The sequence below is a fragment of the Anoplopoma fimbria genome, chromosome 2 (genome assembly GCF_027596085.1).
Source record: "Anoplopoma fimbria isolate UVic2021 breed Golden Eagle Sablefish chromosome 2, Afim_UVic_2022, whole genome shotgun sequence".
Lineage (NCBI taxonomy): Eukaryota > Metazoa > Chordata > Actinopteri > Perciformes > Anoplopomatidae > Anoplopoma > Anoplopoma fimbria.
In genome coordinates, this window is record NC_072450.1 from 16,972,928 (window position 1) to 16,983,008 (window position 10,081).

Sequence of the window (10,081 nt, forward strand, 5' to 3'; positions counted from 1 at the left end):
AAATTCTTCAAATGTCTCCTGCTGGTTACAACTTAAAACAACGTTATAGCAAAGTAAGTAAACTAATTTTAACTTTAAAGGTAAAGTAAAAAGAGCCAAGAGGAATGTGTAAAAACATGAACACAACTTAAAAATACTTTTTTTATTTTGTCATTCTAAAGCACATTTGGTCGAGTTTGTAAAAAAAAAAAAGTGAAAATTGCTCACTTATCTTATCTGTTGCTCCAGCGGGCTGTTTAGTGTCCAGGGTCAACAGACTGTAGTTGGTGGATAAATCCTTGGATAAATAGAGTTATTAATTATGCAGAATAACATCTACTTTTGTTTATTTAAACTGTCTCTAACTTGGCACTGATCTGGGATATACGTATAAGAAAAAATCTAATTATTTTGGTTGAGTTAATTTGTTTAGAAATATGAAACCATTGCATATGAGTAAACATTTTGCTTATCATATTGTTTTCCTTTCTCTGCAACGATGGATTTTACAGGGCAAAGTAAAAATCAATATGTTGCTTTATATCTGATAAAGAGATGGCTCTTAAAGGTGTTACGGCTGAAAAGTCAAAGGCAAAGAAACACAGAGAGAAACCCTGTCTCTTACTAAATTATTTTCCTCTACAACTACTAAAAAGGTTTACAGTCACAGTCTTAAATACACAGTTAACATTGTTAACAAAATAAAAATTATGTAAAATAAAAAATGTCAAGGATGACATTTGTTTTCACAAACGACACAAACAGTGGCCTCTTGGGTGAAAGTCTCCTGCCCTTCATATACATAAAATACATTTCCCTTAAAATTTTGTTGACAATGCGATTTTGTTGTACGGGAACGTAATTGTCCAAATGTATTACTCGACCTCAACCATTCGTCTCCTCATCCATTAACCGACACATACAACAACGAGCTGCCATAGTGGTGTGGAATAGATATTAAACACAGTTTTCATTCATCTGGCTATCCACCTGGAGTATCTGAACAAAAGCTTTGACAAATTAAATTTGCTTTTTAACTTTTTAATTGTATCATTTAATCCTGCAGGAGGTTGTCATAAGCATGTCTGCTATCGTCTTGTTGCCATTATGCCATACAGTATTAACAAAAGATCTACAGCAAACAACTGTTTTGGTTAGTTTCAAGCTTTTCTCAACCAAATGTACACTACATGAACATGCCAGACAGCCAAGGTTAGCAACTAGCTGGTGATCATAGAGGAGCATTTAGCAAGACTTACAATGGATTTGTCAGGTGAAAAGAAAAATGTCTCCAAACAATTTACTGTGGCATAATTTTTTTTTATTTGTCAGGCAAATCTATCAGAAACTTACCGCAAACACATATTCTATTTTGCATTATGTGTCCGATAATTGTTACCTTGTAGCCATATACTTCATTTTTGTAACAGCCAAGAAGACATTCACTTGCCTCACATTTCAGTCATCTTCACACACATCAAACAACCTCTCAACAGGTCGGTTGGTCCTTGAATTGCCTCCTTTTGCTGACAGTATCACGTGTGGTAATGAGCATCGGATCAGTGTGTGTGTGTGAGTGTGTGGAAAAGGTTTGTATCAGTGTTGGTTGTATTTGTTCAGAAAATCAGTAGCCTAATGATGAAGAGGCTGCTCTTTAAAAATAATAATTGTCACTTACAGCGTTCTGCTTTTTGTCAGGCCTAGCAACCTTCATGACAGCACTCATAGTCGCTAACTGCTTCCTGGTTATTATCATTTGACCGTTTATCCACTGACTCAGAGCTGTCTCTCTCTCTCTTTCATATAAAGTAACTGTAGCAGATTATCCTCACCCGACGCATCAGTCCTCCTGATCCTTTGCACCACTTCTCCTCTGCTAGCTCCCTCTTCATTCAGCAAGTGACACACTTTCCCCACTCGGTCAGACTGCATCACTCTTTGAAGTTAATGAGTCAAAACTATCAGTCGTTTCGCTTTTAATTAGAAAACGGACAAAATGATTACATTTTTAATTGAAGCCGTCACTTTCAATTAAGATGACATCCTTGAGAATCCCTCTCCTCTCTCAACTCTTTATTTATTAATTTACCAGCAGCTTCCTCAAGATGTTACCCTCATTTGCCTCCTAATCTTTTTTCTCTTCCTCTTTCGCTGTTAGGGACCCATCTCCAACCGCAGATGACCATCGAGGCTCTGATTTCAAGCACTTCCTGTCTTTAATGTTGTAATTTTACTCACATCTTACCATCATCATTACCCCCATTATATTATTATTATTGTTTCTTGTATCTTTGGTCGGCTCCCCTCTAGTCCCCTTTCTACCCACTAACTCATGTACCTTGCTTTCCTCTTATTTTTCTAGCAGTATCACTCTCTGTCTCCTCTTTGACATTCAATTACAAACTATATTAATACACATTGTTGAAATGTGTATTCAACTTGAATGGCATCATTGATGTAGTTTTTTTTATTATAAATGTATGTCAAATTATGTTTGGGGGTATCTTGAAGTGACGACTTGACAATATTCGACAGCACAAAATGTTCAATGACATCTCTTTGCATGAATGCTAAAGAAATAATAAATTCAAAAATACGTCTTATATTGCATTTTAGGCACTGAACTGTGAACCGTAAATCTTTCACGCCAGCTATAATACATTATAAATGTAATTACAGATAAGGAGCATAAAAATATCAGAAAAATGCAAATGTACAAGACTGTGTGCTAAATTAATTTTTTTGGAAAATGAACTAAACACCATAAAGTGTGCATACATCATTGCTGCATATACACTTATTATGCAGGAGTATTGCTTTAGCCAGTCAGGATGCATAGAATGTAAAAACAGAAGTTGTTCCTGTTTTTTTATATTCATTCTTTTGTTGGCAATGTGAAGACAAGCTTGTTCAATAAAAGGACATCATGTCTGACAGGAAAACAATGGCGAGCAAGTTGCTAACCAATGGAGAAATCATCAGTTGTGCTTTTCATGGTAGCCAGTGGAAGCAGCAACGTATCTACAAAAACGTAGATACAAAAATAATCAAAAGGAAATTGATTCAGCTTCTATAGTGACATAACGTAAATTAGAATTTCACAAGTTTATAAGTAAGTAAGTGACATTAAGGTTAAGTGACATGTTGTCTTCAAACTAAGTAAATGGCAAATGAAATGAAATTGTTCCCCACTGTTCATCAGTGTTACTGAGGAGTGGTTGAATTAACTTGTTTTCTCAGGTTCAGTTAACCTAACTCAGTTGGATTTACATTTTCTAAAGTGATGTGTTTCGAAATCACACTGAAACTGATTAACTGCATTTTTCTGTATCTATATTGTATCTATTAATAAGCAGTTGGCGAGCACAATACAATTTATGGTGTATTCACATAGCTCATTTTGAGTCCTGGCAGATATGACACACAAATATTGAATCCGGATTCGCGGCAAAACAAGTGGACTGATATCGCGGGGTCTCGACTCGCCTCAGTCAAAACATGCAGCGGTTTGTTTACAATAAGAGCTCAATAGACCCTTCAATCCAAAACAATAGGCATTTAAACATAATATAATCAAGTTTACCCGAAGCAGAGTCTGAAGAACAGTTGTCATGCAAGTGTGTGGTGGTATGCACCCATCAGAGGTAATCTTTGAACTCTTGAGGCGGCACCTCTTCTAATAAGATGCATCAGGACATTGTTTTCTATTTGCAGCCCAGATGCTCACTGGAGCTGGATATTTTGTTCATTTAATGAACACTGGTATATGAACCACATAAACGCAATGAAAACAATAAGTAATACACACTGTTGGTGCTCCATAATGAAGAAAAAAAAAGAGAAGGATGTGTTTTGCAGCAAATCTTTCCGATAACATTTCTGACCAGTGAGAGAACAGCATGCTTGAGGCATTTGTTAACAACTTTTGGACTGCTCTTGAATGTTACCATGTGAACACAAACAAACCAAGGGGAAAATAAAATAAAAATAAAGTCCCTGAATCGGAACTGCAGACCTGAAAACGCCTTTAGTTGTATTAAAGCTGGGTTAAATAAAATACAGTAATTATCTATCATTATGTCTGTACCCTGGGCTTTCCTTTTCCCCATTTATTTGCCTTAATCATATATCTCCTTTTCTTCTTTTCTTGTCCTTCACACCCTTTTACAACCCTGTCTTTGCGCAGTCTCTATTGTCTTCCTCTCCTCTGGCTCTCCTATCCTCCTCCCAGAGGAGTGGGTGGCTGCAGCTCTTTACAGTCCATTTCCTGGTGAGGAGGCTCTTGACTGCAGCCCGAGCCATTCTTTCCCCCTACAATGCTGTGTTCTCATTAACTCTTATCAAAGTTCATCTTGCATCCAAATGCTGCACTGAGAAGAGAAAATGAAAAAGACAAAGCAAGAGAGAGAGAGAGGGAGAGAAAGAGAGAGAGAGAGAGAGAGAGAGAGAGAGAGAGAGAGAGAGAGAGAGAGAGAATCATGAAGATAACGGACAGAGAAATAATGGTTTAATGGTGATTGAGGACGGGCAGAATAATCACTGCAGTCCTCTGACTAGACTGAATATTGGTTTGATGTAAAATTAAAACTGTGTTCATATCTGAAACTCTGATAAGCATGTTATGTTTTTATTTTTTCAATAGAGCAATACGTTTCTTTGTCAATTTTTTAGAGCTGGAAAAAAAGTTAGAGAAGCATAACTGGCTGGGACAAATAATTAAATAGAATTTATAATCATAATTCAATCTCACTCTCACAATATAGGCCTCTCGATGAATACCCTCATGTTATTTGCTTTCAATCCAGCATCAAAAGAGAAAATGCCAATACTCACAAACTACAAGAAGGTGCTCGGCAGAAATGAAACAGAGGATATAAGCAGGTGGACCATAAAGCGAGTACTTAGTGTAATCTTTACTTGATTTGTTCAGATGATTAGGAATCACCCTGTAATTCTGTCTGTAAGCATCATCTACCTCTCCTCATAAAAATACACAGTCACTCCTCCTCCTCTATCATCAGATCCTACAGTGCAGCTGGATTTCCTCATTGAGATGTAAAGAGCGATAATTGGAGACTGATTGCAGCCTTCAATGACTATCACAAGATGCTTAAACACACAAGAGCCCTATTTATGATAAAAAGAAACCCTGCTGTCTGATGAGAGCTTTCATCTAAACTTGTAATATAATCTGATGGATAGGTATTTTGTACTGTGTCTGTTGCAACCTTTGCGTGCATATTATGCCCTGTGCTAGCCAACGTACTGCTAACAGCCAGCAAAACTTGTGCCCAATTGTTTACTGAAAATGTCAAGAGGCAATACTGTTCTCAAGGACTGAATAGTGTAACGTTACTTTGGCAGTTTGATAGATTATTCAAAATGAGGAGCACTTTAATGATACAACAGCCGATTTAATCCATGTTGCCAGGTCAAAGGTCTACTGCTTTATAACTACAGATGGATACCACAGTATTTGGTCTTATATGAATGCTCAAATGTGTCTTCTTGTTAACAAAACTCACACAAAGACCAAAACCAACATTGCATTAGCCTTTCACTCAGTTCTCTCAATAGACTCTGCTCATTGTTCCTACAAAATATGTTAATCTTTAAAAATAGTTCTCAAATACATTTATTTTAATTTTTTCAAACACTAAATCATTTCATGCTACAGCTGGGCATTGTAGTTTTTAGAAAACGTTATTCAAACATGAGTAAATAGTGCAATTGTTGTCAGCTTCAGATTAATTCACATTCATTGTTTTAGTGAGTCTTTATCGCTGCAGGGCAGTGTTTATAGAATTGACTTAAAATACAATACAGTGCCCATTTTCATTTAATAGTTTTACTAAATGGCACAGAGGAATAAGCTTTATCAGGCTTTGACTACACAGGCAACACAATTCAGTTTTCAGAGGGAACACAATTCAGTTTTCATCTTTTAGAGTTTTTGGAATAAGTTCTGCTCCATGTGGTCAGAGGAGTTACTGTCGTAGTATTGTAGTATTGTAGTATTGTTATTTAATTTTAGCTGTCACGGCTCAGTTAAGGACTGGTTAAATAGGGGTTACACAGACCAGAATGTAGACAAAGAACACTTAACACAGCTTTACAGACGCATGCATTTGTAGCGTGCAAGGCAGCAGTTCAAAGACACCCAAACAGCTGCCGGTATACTCAATCTGAAGTGCTTGTTAGAGGGTCAAACACCTCACCCTTGTTCGATGTCGGATTTGAAGACCCGACAATTTCAACTTTACAAAACAACAATTTCACATTAATTGACAAAACGCAAGTGAAAGCATTGCTTGAAACACTAATAATGCTAAAATAAAATTACAGCATTTCTCATCATGCAATATTTTGCAATCATATTTGTAGATCTTTGCTAGTAGTTTGATATGACAGCAGTCAATATATCAATAATAGAAGGAGACAATCGATGCCCAAACAGGACATTTGCTAATTGAGCATTGTGCATGCCCCAACAAGGCTGGTAGGACAACAAACATTTGAACAATTGAAGAAAGACATTTTATTTCAATAGTTATCACAAAATGTTTTCGACTATAAAAACTGGGATGCTTCTAAAGAGGATGGAGAAACGTGTTTGAATTAGCAGTGGAAATAAAAAAGAGAAAATGTTTGGTGGGAAGTTGGCTGCAGAATAAATAAGGCAATCAAGAGGAATGTTTTTGTCTCAGGAGAATTGTCGATGTTGCGGTGGGTGATTATTAGTAGTGCTGCTTAAAACTCATCTGGCTCAATGGGCTTCTTCTCAGCTCAGGGCTTTCAGAGTCCCACAGCACACATGCACTTTACTCACAGCTCAGTAGCATGAAGAACTATGGAAACCCTCCATCGTGACCGATATAAACACAGGGGGATATCTGATACTATTAAGAACAGCATTGAATTTAACCATGTAAGATGGTGTTGGAGAGTGTCCACTTTGCCCAGGAACTCTGTCCCCCAACTCCAATATTTAGGCATTTCAAATCAATAACTTGTGTCCCTGGGTCTGTGTACATAGTGTGCTGAGTAAACCTCTTGAGTTATTTAGTGTAAACTGCCTGTGCCCCCAAAATAATCACTTCTGTAAGGAAAAAGATAGTTTAGGGGATTAGATGTTCTCTGTACAAAGGAAAATACAGCGACTTGCTATTGCTTAATGTGTGTGTTTAGAGACAGCCTTAGGTCTTTGGGATGGCACTGTTCTGCTGCTCCCACTTTAATTGGCTGCTGGCCCCTCAGCCTCGCCTGAATGGGAAGTCATTTAGGGACCTTTCACTCTCATAGAGGATTGTCGGTTGCTGCTGCAGGAGAAATTGCATTCCTGTTTCCATACAATGGCTGGTCTGAGTTGGACGGGGCAAGAGTATCACTGTCATTATCATGACAATGGAAGCTAATTCCACTGCCACCGGCGCCATTCTGAAACCCTCTGCAGCATCCGCTTATCAGGGGGCACCATGAGAGCAGCAGGAAGCTACGCTAGCGCCGCGTCTGTGGTAAAGATTTACACATACAGTACACACACACAGGCAGACACACACAAACACAATCAGGACTCACATTTTGTTTAGAGAAGCAGGCACAGGCATGAACCAACACATCAGCAAAAAAAGTTTATTACACAGCACATCTCACTTAGTGACACACTGTGTGCCCAGACAATTATCTAAATTAATGTTGTGTTTTCCTCACTATGGATAAGATACATATCTGAACCAGTGACAATGTAAAAGGCCTTTTAGTGTAAATTAAATAAATGTAACCTCTTAATCCCAGTGATCCATCATTACCTTGGTCATTAAAAATGCATGTTGTGCAGCCAAACATTGTTAAAACCAACAGAAATGTATTTAAAGCTAAATACATTAAAGACACGTTAAAGTTTCCAAACATATCGTTAATACAACTCTCGTTTTTTTATGTTTCTGTCATGCAGGACGTGAATCCAGGCCTATATTTACTGTTAAGATACGAGAGTGGTCAATTTGTCGTCTAATTCTCAGCAAAAAAGTTAATAAAATGAGTTCCCCAAAATGCTGAACAATCTCTTTAAGCTTGCAGAATCATCCTGTTGAGCCCAGTTAACAAGTAAACAAACCTAACCAGCTTGTTTTTTTGTTTTGAGAGATTTGAATGCAATGTGAGCCACACATTATTTCACATTATTCATTGTGTAGAGGCATTGCATACTTAGCTTGCAAAGGGAATATCTAAAATGTGTCGAATAAAGTGTAAACTTAGTAGAACTGAAACACAATTAGGATATGGGTTTGCTCCTCTCAGCTCTTCCCAGCTGTTTAGCCCTGAAACCTCAGCCGTGTTTGCACTATTTCACTGTGCCGTTGATTCGTTGGTCTGACCCCATTATCTGCAGCCTTTATCTCTCTCTGCCCTCTGAGTGTATTATCATCTGCCGTCCAGCAAGATCTTCCTCTGTTCCCAGTAAGGCAGTATGGCGTCTAAACCACACACACACACACTTGTACCTAAACTAAAATTCTTGTTGTGCATAATGATAACACATGTTTTTTGTTAAGTGGAAGTATCAGGTTTAAATCCTGGAATAAATTTTGTCTGGATTTGCATCACACAATAACTACATTTACCACACTGTAAAAAATACAATATACTAACATAGACTAAACAACTCCTTGACTGTGTGACATGTTTAGCATATACTCAATTTATTATTAGAGAAATGTTGTGTGCATTGCATATATTGGACTGAATACAGATGAGTAAAGGTTAAGAAAGAGATGGACCCTCAATGTGATAGATGTAGGCAGGCACAAATTACATATCTTCTAGCTTTGTCCAAGTATGTTTACTGGATATCTATCTTTAACTCTCTGTGATTAGCGCTCATTGCACTTTTTGGTCTTTCCCCAAAAAACACAAAACTTCATAAGGATGGGTTGCCCTTGCCTTTTCTACTCTTATTGCTGGATGACAGATTCTCTTATATTGGAAATCCTCTCTCTTCTAAAGTCAGTACTTTTTGCCTCTACATGCATACTGATCCAGTTTTGTTTCTGGCAGATGAGTCACGGTGTTCGTGAGCGCTGTGGGTAAATCAGCAACAGAAACACATTAAGCACCTTGAGGTTTGTTGTTCAATGTGTTATTCAAACAGAAGTCAAATGAATATACCATCTCCCTTCAGGTTTAGATTAACCTTTAGACTGAAGGCATCCTCAACAAACCTGATAAATCCCAGTAATGTCATTAATAGCTGTTACAGAAACATTCGCTGTCCAAGGTGCTGAATGGATTTTTCAGCAAATACAATTTTCCCTGCAACATTTTACATGATGATAGGGCCAGGATTTGAATTTTTGATTTTTTTGTTAGCTTGGTCAGAGTTTGCTTTTCCCTTTCCGAGATCATTTTACACTATAACCACTGCCTCACAGGATGTTCTGTAAATGCAGTCAGGAAATTATTTTAAAATCTTGTGTGTTCTTTCTCGAATCAAACTTTTTAATCCCACTTTGTCGTAAACTTCTTACTATCAACTTGCTGGGGGTCAGAGAGAAAGAAATCAGGTCGTTTTAACAGTACAGCACTCTTACTGTATTGTGCTCACTAAATAGCTATTTTCTTCCTCTCTGGTATCTATCTGCTCTATCAAAGATACTGGTATGACAGCTGGCTCAGCTGACTTAGCAACTCACCTTCAAGCCAACCTTCATCAGCATCATCATCCTTTAGGAATCACGAGTAATGAATGTCTTCACAAAATGTCATGGCATGCTTTAGAGGTATTTTTATTTGTACTAAAGTGGTGGCCTGACCGACAGACCGACATGCCCCAGCATGGCTGAAAACATAAATATGTAAACGATGCACTTTGCTTTCCATGGAGAATCCTTTGCATGAACACATCTGTGCATTGGAATTGTCTGCTCTGAAAAAGGCTGATAAAAACTACAACAAATTAAGAGAATGTGTGGACCGTGGGGCTTTGTTGCTTTCTTATCCAGAACTTAAAGGGAATCTCAGCTTTAATTATCTAGTTCTTTGCTTGAGTGTAGTTTTAGTGCTTTTGTTAATTGCCCTGTCTCCACTTTTCTATAAAATGACG